This window comes from Calonectris borealis, chromosome Z, assembly GCF_964195595.1.
Source record: "Calonectris borealis chromosome Z, bCalBor7.hap1.2, whole genome shotgun sequence".
Lineage (NCBI taxonomy): Eukaryota > Metazoa > Chordata > Aves > Procellariiformes > Procellariidae > Calonectris > Calonectris borealis.
The window spans coordinates 48,728,796-48,748,156 of NC_134352.1; the positions used below are offsets into that span (position 1 = coordinate 48,728,796).

At 41.5% G+C, this 19,361-nt stretch overlaps 1 protein-coding gene across 2 annotated transcripts in view; it reads left to right on the forward strand.

The window, feature by feature from the left end:
- The first annotated feature begins 3,326 nt into the window (after positions 1-3,326).
- The window catches only part of PIP5K1B (phosphatidylinositol-4-phosphate 5-kinase type 1 beta), a 130,086-nt gene continuing 114,051 nt past the window's right edge, over positions 3,327-19,361 (forward strand). For both annotated transcript variants that reach the window (XR_012670821.1, XM_075136273.1), the window contains exon 1: positions 3,327-3,989. The gene's annotated coding sequence lies outside the window, so the exon portion shown is untranslated. The remainder of the gene's footprint in view (positions 3,990-19,361) is intronic.

The window sequence follows — 19,361 nt, forward strand, 5'->3', positions numbered from 1 at the left end:
CAGCAGGAAATCTTTGCATGTTTGTTCTCCCAGCTTCCTTTCCACATTCATTCATCTACACTGATTTATTTACAGCCTTCCTCACTGTCATCCTCCTCAATACCTCCCTGAGGCCTGCAAAACTTAAACATGGAAAGGACATGACGTTGGGGGAATTAACGACTTGGATTTGCGGCCTTCTCAGCGTAGACGGGAGTGACTAGGCGGACGCTGCAGTGACAGTTCTTGTGTGGTCCCGCTCGGGGCATACGTGTCTCCCGGGGGTCAGCTTTATGTGAGAAGCGGTACTCGGGAACTCACACGCCCTGGGTGAGCCCAAGCCTGGAGAAGCGGAACGACAGGCAAGGAAGCGAGCACGCGCCAGACATGAGCCTTCGGTGCAAGCTGACGGGCTCGGCCCCGAACGACTGGCTGGCCGCGGAGCCAGAGTCCCTCCTGCTAAAACCAGGGCCAACAGGTGCTGCCACACTCCAGCGCACCACCACGGCCTTGCACACCAAAGCAGCACGCAGCCCTTCAGACCCCTCGCAGCCGCGTCTCCTGGGGACCCGGGACCCCCAACCACCAGCCCCTCACCCGCCCTGGGCCCCCCCCGGTGCCTCCTGCGCCCGGAGCGCCCGCAAACACAGGGCAAGAGGCGGCAAACCGCGGGGGGAGACAGCCAGGGCCACGGGGACGCCTGCCCGCGGGCGAGGCGGGGAGGACACGCAGGGCGCACCCCCGCCGGCCCCCGCCGCCTCGGCTCCCGGGGCGGGCGGGAGGAGCCGGCCGGCGGGCGGGGCCTGGGCCGCGGCCCGCCGCGCCGCGCCGCCTCGCGCCGCCACACACCGGCGCTGGAGGTGAGGGTGCCGCGGCGCTGCCGTCCCGGCGGGTCGGGGGCGGCAGCCGGGTCCTCCGCTCGGCTTCGGGGGGCTCGGCGGGGCGCCGGAGGCGGGGGAGAGGCCTCCCGCGGGGCGTGGGGCGCCTCGCTGGAGGCCCTCACAGGCTGGCCGCGGGCACCCGCCGGGTGCATCCGAACGTGCAGTGCCTCTGGTTTTTCTTGCCTTGTTTTCCCCCGCTGTGGGGTGGGCGGTCTCGCCCCCGGGCGTGGGGGGCTTCGGCGCGGGCTGTCCGGTTTTTTTCTGATTTTATTTTTAGGGCTGTTTAGCCCCCCTTCAGGGAGGAGGTCTGCGGGGGAATCCAGGCGGTGCGGGGCTGAGGGCTGAGCGCTGGGGGCGGCGGGGGTGCTGGGGGCGGTGGGGGCGGCGGGCGCCCCGAGCTGGGCTCGGGCAGGTGCTGTGCCGGGCCGGGCGCGGCTGGTCCCGTCCCTGCCGGGCAGCCCGAGGCCGTGCCGGCTGCAGCCTGGAGAACTGACGGAAAACGGGTCTCATTTCTTGGCTTTTTGTGTGCTTCTGTTTGTTTCGGGGGTATTTTTCTGTGAACTTCCGCGGACTTTTAAGTCTCTTAATTGTGGGGTTGTAGCTTTTTAAAGGAAAAAAAAAACCAACAGCGTGTGAGGGAATTGCGAGGGGAAGGTTCCTGCATGCCTTAGGCACTGGCTGTTCCAGCATTAAACTCCGCTGCGACTGAACGAGCTCATTGAGGCAGGCGCAGCCCACCCCCGTGGAGTCCGGCCGGGCCCCACGGGGCGGCTCTGCGCTGCCGCCGGTGCTGCCTCCGGGGGGGCAGGGGTGGCTGGGGCGCTTCTGTCCAAGATGCTGATTTTACTGAATAGCGTCCGACAGCAGGAAACTCTTAAATAGTAAACTTACCTCTTAGTACCCTAAAGTGGCTTTCCTAAAGTAGCAATGTTTCCAATACACTGCTTAGGTGGTCAGAGGTTGTTTGGGGTTTTTTTTCCCTTCCTTTTCTTTTTAATGCTGCTTCTTTAAAACGGAGCTATGGTACGTGCTGTTGCTTTAGGAAAACTTTGTGCAGATGTTATGTTAGCTCTCCCAAAGGAAATGTAAATATACTTGTTTCATGTTGCTTCTAAAAGGATATTGCTTAAGGTGAAGAAACAGTGGGTTTGTTCCTTCTGTTTCGTTGGAGAGTTACGTATTTATGTAAATGTTTTGAGCTAACATTTGGATAATATAAGGTGGAGGAGGGCTCAGATCAAAATTAAAACCATAGAAACTCTTCTTAAAATGAACCTAAAACAAGGAGCATTGGCAGTTTGGGAATTAGTGAATGTATATTGTAGCACCCACTGGGTTTTTTCTCTCTCAACTTAAATTTATAGGATGTTTATCCCATGGTTTATTATGGTAGAGATGCTTTTAATAAAGTTCATTAGACAGTCTCCCAAAATTCTTTGATCTTCAAAGTAGAGAATACGTAGTCTGATGAATGCCTAATGTAGTTGTTATTCTGACTCTTCCAGAACCTAAAAACCATTAAATAATTCTTAATTTGTCACATCTCTTCCTCCACCCAGATACTTTCTCCCATCCTTTTTTGCCTTGTAGCCATCTCAAAATTGATTCATGAAAGCTAAAATTGAACACAAATATTTAAATCTGTTTTGTTTTTAAAGGTCAGTGTCTGGTAATTAATATATTGAGGGAAAAAAAAGCATGCTTGTAAACATTTTCCTCTTCACTCTTTTTATTTTACTGTATTTCATCTCTTTCCTGGATTCTTCCCCTCCCCCAATTAGATAAAAAAGGGAGTGGAAAATCATGTTCTAAGTTTAGGAATTGATCCTTAAACCATTAAAAACCGCAGGAGATTTCTTTCACCGAGTTCAGTTGGTGCTAGTTTAGGGCTGCTTATAATCTTTAGTTATGTATTTAGGTCGTCTTGATATCAGGAGAATTGAAACACGTGCCTAAAAATAAGCATATGCTTACATACAGCATATGCTGTAATAGTGTGTGTTTGTGGAATGGTGTTGATTTTTTTTTCAGTTTTGTTTCTTATCTAGCCTGTAGGTAACTAAGGGATTTCTTTTTTTATTTTTCACACCAGCAGAATGGGCTAGAAACTATAAAAAAAACTTTTTCTGTGGCTCGCCTAATGTGGTCCATAGAGTGTTGAAAACGCGCTTACTGGTTCTTGTGTACAGTGTCTACTCCGTGTGTTTATGGTCTATGTAACCAAGGCACGTTAAGTGTGTTGGCGTTCTCAGCTACTTTAGGGTAGGAGCTGGCAACAGCCTTTCCTTAGCACCTGGGCAACTGTTCATGAGGCGCTGCCTCCCCTTCTCCCCCCAGCTCCCATCTGGTTTTAAGGGGAGGTAAGAGCTGGCACAGCTTCTCTGCAGTTTTCAGCACCCTGCAGGTTATGGTGCTGTGCTAACAATTACTGAGAGCCTGCCTAAACATTTGTCTTTCACAATGATTGCAGAATGTACAGTTGTTGGTGTTGCGTGTTGGTAACGTTGGTTACTGCTGGTAATTATATGGTGCTATAGTTGAAATTTATATACTCCGGAAGCTAAAAAGCAAACTTCACTAATCAGGTGAAATAAAATGCGCACTTTGAAGCATATAGATGAGCAGTTTGGTATATGTTGTAATGTTCAAAACCCCATATTGCTTAGAACTGAATAGCAAACTCTGCACAAGTTAAATGCAATGAAACGCTTTTCTAAATGAAGTCTTACTGACAATGCTAGGCAGGGCTTGGGAAGAAGGTGCTCATGCCTTCCCTGCCATCCAGTGTTAGGTACAGCTTGGACCATTCTTCATCTTCTAGATGTAATTTGTGTTTGAATCCATTTTGTACTGTACATGCTTGCTGTGGGCCCACACCACTGATATTCTGAATTTTGTTTTCCCTAAATAGATCAAGTGTCTGATTTGTCATCGCAGATTCCTGCTGTGGTTATGAGGTCACGCGTCTTGTCTTATTCTTCACGTTTGTACAGTCCAGAAAGAGCTTTTTCTCCTTCTGTTTGAGGAAGAAACTTCAAGTCCTCCCTCAGTGAGCTGGAAATCCCATCTTTTACCTTCCCTCTTCATTCTCCAGTTGTGAACTAGAAAACCATATCAGCCTGTTGTGAGGTACAATATCTACCATTTTACTGTTATTTCCTCCTTGCTGTAAAACTAGCTGTTTTATTTGTGATTGGCAAGGTAGGGCGAAGTTGTAGGTGTTGCAAGTGCTTTGTATGTTTTCACCGTTGTCCAGATGTGCTTGTGTTTTGTATTTTGAAATATGAAATTTTCAAAAACTAAAAGTAATAGTAAGCTAGCATTAGTTTCTTCAATATGTCACGGCTGTGATCTGCATCATAGTCAAGAAGCAAGTTACGTGTAAAATTTTGTGTGGTGCTGTGTACGTGCATAGTCTTAGGATGCTTCTGTCTAGTAAAGCAGGTGCTGGATGATGGCCATTTTATTAACCCATTTCTATTGCTGGCTTGTTTAGCTCGAGATTCAAGTCTTGTGTGACTGCGTGCCACCCAGCCAGCCCCCTGTTTTTGGTACCCTTTGTTTTTTGTATGATCCTTGTTACTGCAGTATTTCAAGTTCTATAGATAGTGATGTACCTTTTAAAATGTCTCTTCAAGGCCAGGGAACACCCATACTACACATCCTGGAGCTGAGACACAAGAGGCTGAAAGATTCATTCAATGCTGTGTAAGAAGTGCCTGTCTGCACGTCATGGCCCAGTGTTAAGATGATTTTTATCCTCTCTTAGTGGAGACCAATTCACTGTGAATCATAAAGCTCATCCGATGAAAAAAGTACCAGAGATCTGGAATTGGGTTCCACTTGGCTCATTTTGTCTCTGTACAAATTTACTGAGTTGGCAGATTTCTGGCACGTGAAGGTATAAATTGGAAAGCCTATCTTGGTGTCCTTTGACTAGAGCTGCTAATTTATGATCAGAATTATGTTAAATATAATGGACATAAATACAAAGATGGTTCGATTACACAAATACTTAAAAAATCGAATACCATTCAATAGTAGAAATATTGCTGTAATTGACAAATGCAGTTATTAAGTCGTCTTCACAACTCCAGAAACATAGTCGTGCCATTTGAACTGAAAGATACTGCTAGCATTTAAGTTTATGGCTTGATGAGCAGTGCAGTTTAATGGGATGTTGCCTTCAGTACCAGAGCTGACTTAAAAATACTACAACTGTTAACAGCAGTTTGCCACTTTTTTGACTGTGGTTGCACAACTGTTGGTGAGGCTTTGTGATAATATCAGATCACTGAACTGATCTAGGTTAAAAATACTTTGCAAGAACAAAAGAAATTGGTGTAGAGGGCAGCTGTTTTTCAACTGACACTTTAACTGGTGCAATTTGCTGGTATGACCATTTGTGGAGTTGTGCTATGGGGGTGTGTAAATGGCAGTGGAGAGGTGGGAGAGAAGTGGAATTAATAGAATGAGACCTGTTAGCTTCTTTTACTCTTGAGAAAATCGTATGTGAGATGGCTGTTGGCGTTCCTGCAATCTAATCAAGAGAGAGAAACTTGTTGCTTCGTTGCACCAGCTGTTGCCCCCACCATGTCCCCAGTCTGCATCATAGTCTAAATCTCACTTTCAGTGCCCATCAGAGCTTTTTGTCTTGTTGCCATGAGCTATAGCATAGCAAGGCCTGTGGGCAGACCTGTGTCTGCAAAGGGAGTGAATGGGCCGGGTTCTCCTTGGGCTGTTTTGTATCCAGAACTTCCCATCCCTCTCTATCTGGGAGAGTAATTTGCTTTTTTCTTCTGCTGAGTTTGTTTTCATGAGAAGTTCTTGGCCTGGGTGCCAGTGTGAGTCAGCTAAATGCCAGAGGATACATCCATGCAGCTAAATGATAGCTTAATGGTAGCAGGGGTGTGCCTGTCTCTCTCCAGGTCTCAGCGTAGCTTGCCCCAGCAGCAGCACCCGGAGGAGCAGGGAGGTACCAAGGGTGGCAAGCTGATGGGAGCCCCAGGTCTGGACTGGGGCTGGTAGCCTGTGCTGGCTTCTGTCCTTCTCTTGCTGACTGGCGTGTGTAGAAAGGTTTGCCTGCACGTACACAGCATCACAAAAAATTTTACAAGTAACTTACTTATTGACTATGATGCGGATCATAGCCGTGACATACTGAATGGCACTCCCACTTAGTGACGTAAACTCTTGTGAAGTCTCCTACCATTAGCCACAAGATCATGAGAGCCAATAAGCATTTCCTTTTGATTTGTTACAAACCGTTGTTTCTTGCCCAAATCTAAGGTTGATTTTTTTTAAGTTCATGAAGAGGATTAACTGCATGAGATAGCATGTCTCAAACTGTGGTTTGTTCATTACTGATGGTTTTTGAGGCAACAGTAGGGGCACAGGCTGTGTCAAATGGTCTTAATTTTTTTTTTAGCTTACTAAAGGTTTCTGATGGTCTCTGAGTGATTTGGAGGGCAGTCTGTAATCTGTTGGTTTACAAAATTTGGGAAATGTGTTTTCTTTGTTTGCCTTTTTTTCCCCAGCAAACTCTGTTGTTGGTAAACCATCCTAAGCACTCAAGACCCAGAGAAATGGCGAGCAGCCAAGGTTTTTATGGGTAATGTAAAAATCCATTGCAGCCAGCACTGCTGCCTATCTGCAATTAGGTGGTTAATGGAAATGTTTCTTCTGGGTCAAGATAGCAGTCTTCGTGGTTATGTACCTTCCCTAACCCAAGCTGTAAAGTTGTAGGATTATTAAAAAGGAGTTTAGAAATTCATGGCCTTCCTGTTATGGCTATAGATGAAAATCTTCAGAGAATGATTGAACAAAATGGAAAGATTCTGGAAGTCCCTGGATACTGCTAAGATAACTTTCTGCCTAATTAAAATCTTGGTTTTAATGTGTCAAGAGTCAAGGCTTTTTGCCTGAGAGTAACGCAATGTTCCTATGAGACCATGCCCAGGTTTGCAGCGTGGCAGTTAGCACTACGCGGCTTGTAGGTGCTTCCTGCTCAGTAGGAAGGTGTGCCTGTGCAGTGGTATGCGGTTGGCTTGTCTGCCAATCATTGATAACAGTAGGACAGTGACTATTTTTTAACCTCTGGAAAAGAACCAAAACCATCGCAGGTAAGAACACTGAACTTTCTTTTCAGTAGTGCTATCTGAGTTAAGTTTTTTTGATCACTTTATTATTTAAAGTTACTTCAGTGTCAAGTTTGACATTCAGAGCTCCAGTAAAGGGATGTGTCAGATGTGTCATGGACCTTTGTCTTTAGTGTGCAATTCTCTTGTTCTCATGTCTTACAAATTTGAGAGGGTTTGTGTACTGATTTGTTTGAATAGACAAATATTTTTGTACGCACAATTCTAAAAAAATATTGCTAAGGCAATAAATAATCCTGTTCAGCCTTTTTTCTCCAGTGTGTCTGCTGACCATATTAGGAGAGGTTTATCTGAGGATGGAGGGATGAAAATTTACCTTCTTGGCTGGTGGAGGGGTTGCCATGCAGCGTAGTCTTTTGGCTTATGAGCCAACGTAAAGATTACTGCACCTTAACCCTCTTCATAGTGCAAAGCATAATCAGCAGATCCACATCTGCAAGTGCTGATTAGGATCTCCTCTGTTTTTCTTTGTGATATGTTTTATGTGAGTCTGTTCAGAGAGCAGAGGGGGTGGTCCTGATTTGTGTGGTGTGGAGACCGTACCCAGCCCCTGGTCACCAGGCTGCAGAGAGATAAAGTGGTATTTCGGTGGCTCTGAGAGGTCTTGTATAAGACCCCTCAGAGCTCTGGATAAGTAGTCTGGAAAGAAAAAGGCATGTGTGGCTTAGCTTGCATGGAGGAGCACACCCTTAAGTCAGACTTGAGTACCCAGGTTCTGCCAAAACTGGTGTCTGTCTTTGATTTTGAGTGATGTGGAAGTCAGTATGGATAACCGTATAAGGTATACCGCAGTGCATGAAGGCACGCACACACAGAAGCCTTTGAGGGATTGGTACTTTACCGTTATTCCCCACTCAACCTTGCACACACTTTGAGGAAAAGAAATTTTCACATTCAGAGTGGTAGTGGAAGGACCTGGGAAGGAACAGAGATGTCCTACCAAGTTCAGTCACTTTGTTCAACACAGAAACAAAGGAAGTATTATGAAGAAGTTTTTGGCTAGGAAACAGAAAACCTTTTCATGGGAATCCACAGCTTCTGGTTTTGTTTTTAATACAAACATGATGATGTAACAAGTCATCTTGTTAAATAATGATACTTGTACATTTCATGTTATCAGGTTTTGTTAACACTATTAACCTTTTGTCAGCTATTCACAGATCGCTGTAGTAGGACACTAAAGTATGGCAAATGGAAAGAACATTATTATGTATTTCTGAGTGGCGATAGAAATCTAAACTTTGCACTAGAAATAGTTTGAAACTATTGGGAATGTGGATAAGTAAGGATCATAGTCATTCATGGTCACTTTTTCTCTGGTTGTTAGACTTCTGCTGAAATGTGTGGTGGTGATCCTGTACAGAGGTGTCATGCTGCTGGGATGCTTTCATCTTCAGTCATGTCAATGTGGTGATTCTTAGTATGTGCAGAAAGCAGAGATGACATTGTCAAAGAGGCAGTTTGACATCTGATTTCTGGGCAGAAGAACACACATAGAATATTATTGCTTGGTGTGCAAATAATGGAATTCAAGTATGAGATATTAAAAGTACCTAAAATTAAAACACAAACACCTGTGTAATTTTAAGATATCTTTTAAAATTCTGTTGTAGCTAGACAAAACAATGAATTTAGGAAAAGTTTTGGTGATGCTGGTTCTGAGAAGAAAGAGTTTCAGACTTCTTCAATAAAATAATCCATAGTAATTTGGAAGAACCTCTTAAATGGCAATGTGAATGGCAAATTGCTTTTGTTTCATTTATGTAGGAATACCTGCTAAAATGTTCACTGTTAAATTAAAATTTCATTTGTTTGTTTGTTTTTAAATATAGTTTTTTGGAGCCAGGACTAAAGAATTAGTAGCTTATAACTATAAATATTTAGGTTAAGATGGTTCACATACTGCTTCACATCTGAAATGTATTCTTAAGGATGTTTTATTCAAAGTCTTATGCTTCAGCGTTTGAAAAAAGAAACTCCAGCAGTAGGAGGAGTATCCTACTTGTTAGTCCTCAAAACTTCAAATAAGTCTTGGAGTATTGTAAACCGTCATCTTTGCCCAGTCCCAAGCTCTCTGTCTGGAATTACGTAGGACATGGGCAAGTAATTTTGGCCTGTCTGTGGAAAAATATTTTAATTCACTGTACTGTGGTCTTCTCATGCAAAATAGCTAAGAAACATACCAGTGCCTAGCTAGACTGGATATTTTGTAAGGGTGTCCCATGCTTTTGTTTAGGGTTTGCAAGGTTGCTTCTCTTTCTTCAGGTTACTATCATGCTAGAGAACATATCAATTTTTGTTATGTTGTTGTGTTTTTGTTGTGTGTTGGTGTATACCTAGGTGTACATAGGTGTACACCAAAAACATGTCATGTGCTTTGCATGCACTTACATTGGAATCTGAAGTGTTAATGCAGATAGACAGACCCCGCCTAGGACTGTCTATGTTATTTGACTAGCTGTTTGTAGCAGAGTAGCGAAACTGGAGGTTTTGAGCAGCGAGTGAATGCTTGGAGTCACCTACAGCCTATACAGCCTGCACCGAAGGCAGTGTTTCCCTCATTTATGTCTCCTTACCTCAGCAGACTAGGTTGTAATTATTTTGTGAGCGCAGGCCTTCCTGTTGTGCTGTAATTAGCCAAGAATGAACATACAAAGCTTCAGGATAAAAGAAGAAACACATGTGGAACCACTCTTCAGAGTTACTGGTTCTCAAATTGAGATTATTGCCTTCTGTTAGCAGCTGAACTGATCAACTAAATTCCTCTTTCCAATAGCAATCCAGTAAGTCGTTAAACTATTTATTCTAGTGCTAATTAGTACTCTCACTTTTTTACTTTTCTGTATAGGCTTGGTTGTAAAGGGGGGGTCTGTAATCTGCACTTGTCTCACTCTTAGTTTTAAAAGATACTGTGCTTGCTGTGGGAAGGCTGATTGTGTTGTAAGATGAATGTACCTTGCAACACCAAGAAAGGAAATTGTTATCTCTGTGTTTCAGCAATGTAAATTAACAGTATTTTCTTACTAAATGAATAGTTAGAAGTGTTGTTTAGAAAAGAAAAAAGAACCATGGTCTGCTCTGTCTCTGGGGGCTCCAGTTTCTAGATTTAGCTGGATTTCTTTGAGATCTGAACTCCATTGTACTAAAGCCCAAACAGAGCATGTCTTGCATGTTACTGACCTCTGAGTTTATTTTGAAAAGTCTTTTCAATGTCTGAACCTACCCAGCTTCTTTCTGCTTTATGTGCTTTATGTCACAGAGGTGATAGGAACTCTCCAGGGTGGAAAATGCATCTGAAGATTGACACGTCATGCTGGCTGTCAGAGAGCAGTACCCTCTTCACCTTAGTTTCTCCAGAGGAGAAGTTATGCAAGGATCCCTGCAGTAGTAATGTACTGCAGAACTCATCTTTGAACCAGATGAATATGCTCAAGAAAGATCACGGTAGTTTAAGTCCATTTGCGATCAGACTGTGACTTTGGTGCAGCCCCAAAGCAGTTGTGCATCATAGGAGTATCCTACCTCATGTTTTTGGTGCTTGAATTTATTTACCTGTGGTGTAAGAATGATAATTTTTTAACAGCTGTTTGATCTTATGTGGGGGTCAATCATTAACTAGTAAGCAGTAACGAACATCTGCACAACTGCTAAGTGCAATTACCTTTAGCACTCGCCTTGACTCCTCCCAGTTTGTGCACACACATTGCAGAGACTACCTGTCATTCAGAATTGCCCTTTGCGTCTCACCACTTGAATTGTGGTTCCAGGCTTGGTATGAAGTGACTATCTGCGACAACAGAATGTTGAAACCTAACCAAGACCCTTTCGGCGCTCCCACTACTCGTGTTCCCTTTGTTAGTTTGCTCCACAGCCTTCTCATCCACAGCCTCTCCCTCTGACACATGTAGGAGCTGAAGTGGTGAGATCTGAGTCTGGGTATTCTTTGGGCGAGCAAGGGAAGCTCCTGCTAGGGGTAGGTGTGTGCCTTGATACAAAGATTGAAACGGGGCTTCTACCTGGCCACAGCTTTTCCATATTTGCCCACATTTCTTTTATGTGGGCAAAGACCCCTCTGGCCCTTACTAGCGGTCTTCCCAATGGCAGCCTTGCCAGTGCCCTAAATCAACCTTGCAGCACAATGGTCTGGGCCCTGGGGGACACAGCTGGCAGAGGGGAGACATCAATGCAGTGTTGATGCAGATGACTGGTAGCGAGGGGATGTGCATCTGGGGTCCATGTAACATATTACCACAAAGAACCGATGCATGTACATAATCTCTGACTGGTTTGGGTCTATGTTTAACTTATAAATGAATTGTGAAAGTCACCTGTGTTTGAAGGACTGCCTGATCTCTTTGGTTGTGATGTGGTATTATACAAAAAAGTGTAGCATTGCATGTTTCATTCTTCTTGCATCAGGTTGTGTTTGAGTAATTAAAAGTTCTGTTTGAAAAAAAAAATGGCTGATGAACAAACATCTTTTTATTAAATTAAGGCATTTAGTGAGACTTGTAGTAATAAAAAGAAGCGTCTGTATTAATTGTGTATTGGAAGCTAAGTTGCTGAACTTTATTATTTTAAATAGTAACATATATTGCCAGGTCATAATCTAACTTTGATTGTACATTTGCCTTTCAAAAGAGAGATGCTGTAGACTGATGGTTTTTTTTTTTATTCCTCGCCCTGAGGCAGGCTACCAAAACACTGGAGTGGTTTATTTCAGAAATATACACCACAGCAATTATGATAAAATCTCTTAAAAACTCTTTCCATGTATGGCATTATCGCAGCTCTTACTTGAGCTGAATCTTACCTATTTATGACTGCATCCCTGTGCCAGGCTGACTTTGTGATCAGAGAAGCCTTGGAAGTCAGTGGGAAACAGTAGTGTCCAGCAGTTCATAGCTCTTTGCAAAACTCAAGGGGATTTCCCCTTGGTTGGGAGGGTCTCAAGGAAGAGCTTAACTCTAAAATCATCACATTCAGTTTATTTTATTCTGAAATTATCTGGTCTATTCATATGTTGTTCATACAGATATTACAGAACTTTGAGTTTAATTTATGCAGCTGACAAATATGATCTGAAATTCTCTCAATCTTCTAATTTATTTGCCCATGCAAGCCTGATCTATCTTTTTAATGTCAGGTATATGTCTGATTTAATGTGCAATATCAGGATAGCATCATTAGCGATGGCAAATGTGAAAGCACATGAGCACATTGTCTGTTTGGAATGGTTAAACTGGCGGTTAAAATGCCAGTGGCAATTTCAGCTGCCTTCAACTGAAGCTAGATGTGTAATAACAGACTGTAGTAGGAAGTAATTTATAAGTTGTGTGCTCGGTTTTGGGTTTTTTGTCATGACTAATGACACAGCATGTCATTAGTAGAAGAATTTAGTTTTGCTTCGCTATACCTGCAAATGATGATAAAGTGCATGATGAGAAGTGTGGCTCATAAAAGTTGAGTTAAAAACAAAAGATGCCTTAGGATATTTTTGTTGGCTGCTATTGAGCACTGTCTTGATTTTTACATAGACCTTCAAAGCAGAAAGAATTTAACTTGAAATTTCTGGTCTAATTACAGGGACGGTAAGTCTCTTTCAGGATTTTAACTTGTTTGTTGAAATGTAAACATTTTTCTCGGTGTTTGCAACACTGTAATATTGTACTAAAGCATCACAAATTATATGAAAACTGCTAGAAATGTATATGTTTTTATGAAGTAGTTTGAGTAAGCAGGCGTAGTGAAAAATGAGAGTTAATTTTTCCATTTGCAATAATCTCTAGGGATATTAGTGATGAACCTCTGACTGGAGTTTAGTAGCTGCTTGGGTTAAAACTTTGCTGCAGTAGCATCCACATTAAATACTTTGATGTTTGCTTGCAGTGCTCATTTAATATTGTTTATCTTACATTTTTATGCAGAATCCATTTGAAACAGTGGGAACTATTACATTTAGAGGCAGCAAAGCTGAGGCTGAAAAGGTTGGGAGCAAACAATTTTTGACTTGGGTATTTTGGTGGTACTTTGCTGATTGAAACAAGAAGCAGCTGTTGACACAGGGAGATCAAGGGTCAGAGTCTTTCTGTGGGACCTCAGAAATACTCAGTATAGACATCGATTCTGTGAATTTGTTGCTTCTACCGATCAACTGTAAATGATATTTAGAAAGTGATTTGCAAACTCTGAGAAATACTGTATAGTATGCATCTACAAAGTGAGAATGGTAGTATATCGGTAATATACTGGAGGGTGGAATTTGCAGGAGCACCCCCAAACCTAGAACGGGGAGAAATAAAATTCTTGGATGGTTTTCTTATAACTTCTATGAGGTTTGCTGGATACTGTGCCTTCACCGTTAAATTAAATGTAAAGTTACAAACACAAATTTTATAGAGCACACCTGATGCAACTTTGCATTTTATTGAAGAATTAAAGCTAGCTGGTATGTGGAAGTGGGTAGTTCAGCAAGCTGCAGCTGGTTCTTGTAACTTTGGTTCTGGTTGTGTAGATTCATTGTATAAGGCACTGAAGGTAAAAACGTTTAATGAAGTTCAGTATATAAGGCCTAGGCTAAATAAGTTTTTACTTAGTATTAAAAACTTGCACTTAGATTGTCAAGTTCAACTCAATACTCTGCAACGAGCTGTCACTTAAAACCTGGGATATGCTCACCCCATGGGAGCTGTTGAGTCCCCGCAGTTTCTTCTGGCAGAAGAGGGATGCAAAGGTTCAGCCCTTTATGTGGCTAAACAAAAAAGTTGTCAGAGCTGTACCTTTAAGGGCTAACTGAAAAAAGAAGAAATACAGAGTACTGAGCATAGGAAGGGGTAACGTCTTATGATGAGGGCTGCTGTCCACGTTCTGTTTCGTGTGGTTTGTCACTGTGTCACAGTAGAGCGGTGTGCCCTGCCTGTTACCTGTCTGTGTGCATGGTAAGCAAATGCAGGCTGTGAACCTGCTTGTGCTGTAGGGTTTCTAAAACACACAGAGTCAGATTTGACACTGTGAAGCATCTATGTTATTTAATGGACCTTGACTATGTATTTCATGCCATATGTTCTATTAGGTGACTTTTTGTTGGTGCCTATAAAGTGTTGGAATATATTCTACTCTGCCATACGTGTTGACCCACAGCGTTGTATGCATGTAACTGAGAATGAGACCTGGCATTCACTGAGTAATTAGCAAAGCCAGCAGTGATGTTGCGAAGTTGTAAGGTCATTCTTGATCCTTCCATCTGTTCATTTACATTATCTTCAAGAGAATAGGGCTCTCTGCAGCAAAAGCAAACATTTCAGTGAACTAAACCCTCAGACAGCGAACTATCATTTCAGATGTGTGCAATGGCTATTAAATGTAGAGGGAGAAAAATAATACCATTTGTTCCAGTTTTAACTTTGTTGCGCTGACAGCGGGTGACAAAGGTGGGTGACGAGAGTAGCAAAAGCCAACTTGCAAGCCATATTACTCTAGGTAGCCTGGGAATGGTACGTGTGAGATTATTTTATCTCCACTATGTTGCATTCTGCTGAGTTATCATCAAAGATGATTAAGACTTTAAAAATCTGCATATGGGGGCAAACTGTATCCCCAGGTATCTGGGTTTCACTGGGAAGAGAAATTTCCATTCCTGCTCAGCCAGAATTGGGTTGATTTGGACGTGGTTCATGAAACGTGGTTGGCACTGCAGCTCCTGTACCTCCTATTGACAAGAAATTTTTTCTTTTTGTGCAGCAATATGGCCTAAGAATGCCAGTAATTGACAGCAAGTTTGGCTGAACAAGGACTTAAAAAAATGCAACACAAAGTAATTTGTCTGTTTAGTTGCTATGATAGAGATACAGAGGTTTGAAAGCCAAGAGTCACTCAGATCTAATACTGTGTTGCAGTGCCACACAATAAAATTGTAAATGATTTTGAATACAGTGTAAAACTAAGTTAAAACCAATTCCTTTTTGTGAAAAGTCACAGACTTCCAGCATCAGCTATAGTATTGAAGAGGCGACCTGTTATTCACTGATTCATCATTCATATTATGCAGTGATTTTAATAAATGCAGTCATATATTTGCTTTGATATTCTTTGTATTTCAGATATTGTAAGAACATATCTTCGTATATGTAAGATTGTATCTTCATTATGCAGTAAAAAAATGTTAGTTTCCTAACATTTTAGACACTACTTTTCAGTAAAAATTTATCTTTTTAGTATAAAAGAGTTATACAGGAACAAATCACTTTTCCATTTCACAGTTCTGATGTTACGTTCTGTTGAGGATATTTTGCAATTTGTCACTGCACCTTAACAACAAATTGTTTGTATTTTATAACCCTTTATCTGTGTGTTTGTATATATATGTACAGTATACATATGTATAACATCTTTATTATATAATAAAATTGTATAATATGTAATGTAGACAGTATATATAATATATATGTATATAAGTTGTATATACATGTATAAAAACATTCTTCAGCTTACTTCTGAAGGGCCTTTCCGGACTTTGTGTATTTCCTTTCAGCCTAATATGCCTACCATGGCTTAAATACATGCCTTCACAGAGATGAAAAGCATATGCTCTTTTCCTATGTTTTCAAAAGTCTGCTCTAAATAGCAATATTCTTAAATTCAAGCTTGTTTCTGGTAAAATGGAAGTGATGACAGTAAGTTTGTGAATACTTATGGTATAGTTTTTTCTGTCTTGAATTACATTATGGAGGGGGGAAAGGGCTGCTAAGGAGGTATTTTCAAGCCATGTTTTCTTTGAAAATGTAGGAATGATTAAGGAGGCTTTTTTCCCCCCAGTCTTATTTTGACACTGTAAGAACTTGAACACATCTTGCATGATTTCATAGTTTTGAACGTAGAAACTTCACACATTGCTTAGGCTATAGGTGTCTGTACTGTCATCCACATGGGTGACTCTGTCTCTTGCTACTTGTCCCAGTGCTAGAAGCAAATCTAGAAGACGTTTTATAAGCTGCATAGGGCCTCTTGAAGTTGTAACTCAAGAGAGGCTTCTTGTAAGCGAGTTAGAATTCTTATGTACTTCTTGTGCAGCTCAGACACTGGAATTGAAAAATACTCTTTCAAGTCACGCTACTGAAGCATTAATAGAGCTTTACTGTGCAGGCATGAAACCAGTAAGCATTCTCTTTTCAGGTATTCTTAGCTATCCAGCAAAGTGGGCAAAGCTGTACCCCAGGTGCTGATGTTTAAGCCTTGAGTTGCTTGACCAAAAGAGTTTATGCCAGGGGAAAAAAGAATTAAGATAGAAAGTGTTTCCTAGGTCTCTTGTCAGCTAAGTGTGAGAAAGTATAGTGTATCCCCTTGTACCATTTGAAAATATGCTGAATTATGCTTCCTGCTACTAGTCACTAGCCAGGAGAATGGCTAGAAATCAAAACACATAGCACCTTGTTTCCTGCTGATATTTGGTGAAAATTTGTTTTTCACAACAGAAAGGGGAAAGCTAAAGTCCGTCAGGGAGTTCAGTCTGGTCTCCTTTTTGGATGGTAAAAATTTACAAGGCACTTATGTCCTGCATCAAATCCAGCTTGCTTTACAATCCACAACTTTTCTGGCGTGCTAGTTCATTAATTGAGGTGTGGATACTTGGGGGTGTGGGTGTGGGTGTGTTTATAGGGTCTTCTTGCCCCTCTCTGTCCTGTCAGCAAAGGAGTTGAACAGGTAATATGCTTGCCTGTTGCTCTCCTGGCTGGTCTGCAAGTTGTATCGCCAATAAGTTGGAGAAGGCTGACAAGTTTATCCTTACCATCTACCGGTGAAGTTAGACAATACGTGAGTTTAATGAAAAACTGAAGCAAACTGTAAGGATGGGGAGAACAATGACCTAGAATAACAAGCTGATTTATTTTCGGTAAAGCCTGCTTTCATCTCACTTCTCGTCAATCCTCCCCCTCCTCTTCCAACCCCCAATGTAGACAGACAGTAAACAGGTATTTATCTGGTAATGTGCAGGGTTCTGGCAGTAAGCAGTGACCAACAAAACTGGGAAAAAGAAAGATTCCTGTTCCTTCATGGTTCCTTTCAGGAAGCATGTTCAGCTCCTGAAATCATTGGAGTAAGTGCAAGTAAAGCTTCAAAATACACTGTTTTCGTACAGGACTGTAAGAAACTGAGCTGCTTTTTCAGTATAAATATGCCTCCTGTGTGCTTGTTGCTGGCCTCTCTTGTAAAAAGTGATACAGGTCTGTCCTGTCTGGACCTACAGCATATTGCAGATGCAGCTCAGGACCTTGTATTTTTTAAACTGTTCAAAACTGTAATTCTTAACTCCAGGACTTTGTTTTCAGTCCTTGCTACAAGCAGCTTCAAAACCTATTATTTCAACAAAAAATAATTAAAAAAAAAATGTTTTCATGTGAGATAGCTCCAATTTTCTTTCTCAGGGTGTTTCCTTAAATACAATTCATCAGAGATGAAGTGCCTGTTGTAGGGTTGTGCACTGTTGGTAACTCATGCAAATCGTTTGACAATGAAGAATTTTAGCAGTGGAACATCTTAGAGGAGAGAGTATCAGGCTGAGGATGGTGGATGAAAAGAGCTTCCATTTGTTCTGTTGCAGGACAACACATTTTTTCCTCTGGCTTTTCTGCATTGTAGGAGGATGCATCATCCATAAGTCACCTGCCTGCTCTTTATCTAGAAGGTGATCTTCTGGAGTGATGGAGCTACCTCTCCTGTCTTGGGTTTTTCTTTGTGTTTTCCTTAGTCTCTTGAGATTTGCGTAATATATTTGTTTGGGATGACATTTACAGAGATCTCTGTAGCCATTGGACTTTCACTATTTATGCCCTAAATTGGGGGAGAAGAGGGGTACTATATATATGAGAAAAAATGCTAGTTTTATTTAGGTATATGTAAATATATAATAAAAATAACTTCTACAAAGAATAATGAGATCTGGATTTTGTCAGACTAGAAGACACTGATATTACTTTATTGTGGTCTTAATAACTAATGAAACAAAATTGAGATGTGCATTTAGCAACAAAATGATATATTGTGATCTAAAAAATGACAGAAGCCTGTGGACAGTTCACAACTTCAAACTTGACATCTTTCTTTTCTTTTAATGGGCATCTTGATGAAATGTAAATATTCTACTGTTGTTCTAGGCAGCCTATAATTAGCTACTACATGGTATCGTAACAGTGCTTTTTGTTGTAAAGGAAACTCAAGAACTACTTTTTCTTTAAGTTTAGGCCTGATTCTCCCAGAACACTTCTAATCCTGTCAGTGCCCCTCTCCTCTTGCCCCTTTTTGTGAACATAAACATTTTTTTGGTGCCATAAACTTGCCGTAACCATCCCTTCTGCCTGACTGGAACAAAATTTTCAGGTGAATATTTTTATTACAGCTCCTTCCATGTTCTAAATGAATCTTAAATTAATCTAAATCTAAATGAATCTTAAAATCACCCTTTTAAGGGTGACTGATGACCTGTTCCCCAGGATATGCAGTTATTTTGATATAAGTATGTTCAAATAAAATCAGATTGAATATACATGTTTTACAAAATGTGTTCTGAAATTCAATCTAGGTGACTTGATCTCTTTGGAGAGTACAGCGACATAGCAGCATCTCCTAAAATTTTACTTGCTGATGCTTATGCCCCATCAAATAGATATTAGAAACAAGGACATCAGTTGGACAGTGAAGCAGTTTTCAACTACCTGTCTCACTTTTTTTTGATTGATTTAAAGTTCATGACTACTACAAAATTCCTTGAAAGGGGAAATCAGATAAATTGCACGCTGTATATACTGCAAAATTTTTCCACTTAGAAAAAAATAATGCATTACATGCATTAGAACTTTGTGGACCATTAGCACTTAATATAAATAGACATATAAAACCTGTTCTGCAGCATTTACTTCAAACTCTGTAACTTGAAAGGTAGTGTGCTGCCCTCTTCATTGCTGGTCTCGTCTACGGCATGATAAGTGGTAACTCGGCTGAAATTCGTATCTTAAGAATTGATGAGGCAGAAATGGATATCTGAAAAATCAGAATAAGAGGGGAAAACTGATAAGGCAATTGTTCTCAAACATACCAACAGAGTTAACAAATACATATACAGGTCGGGGGGGAGGGGAAGGTTTCTGATATTATTTTTTAAGCTGTTCCATATTATATAAATGTTTACAAGAGTCAGAAGGAGTGAAACCACAACTCTGCTAAAGTCCCAGTGCAGAACAGGGTGGTTAAATCAGCTGCCCTCCCTGCATTCAGTGATTCTGGGTTGTTCAGAATGCACTCGAATTTTGGCAGTCCAATTTCTTCCAAAGCAAAGTCAAAACAGGCAATA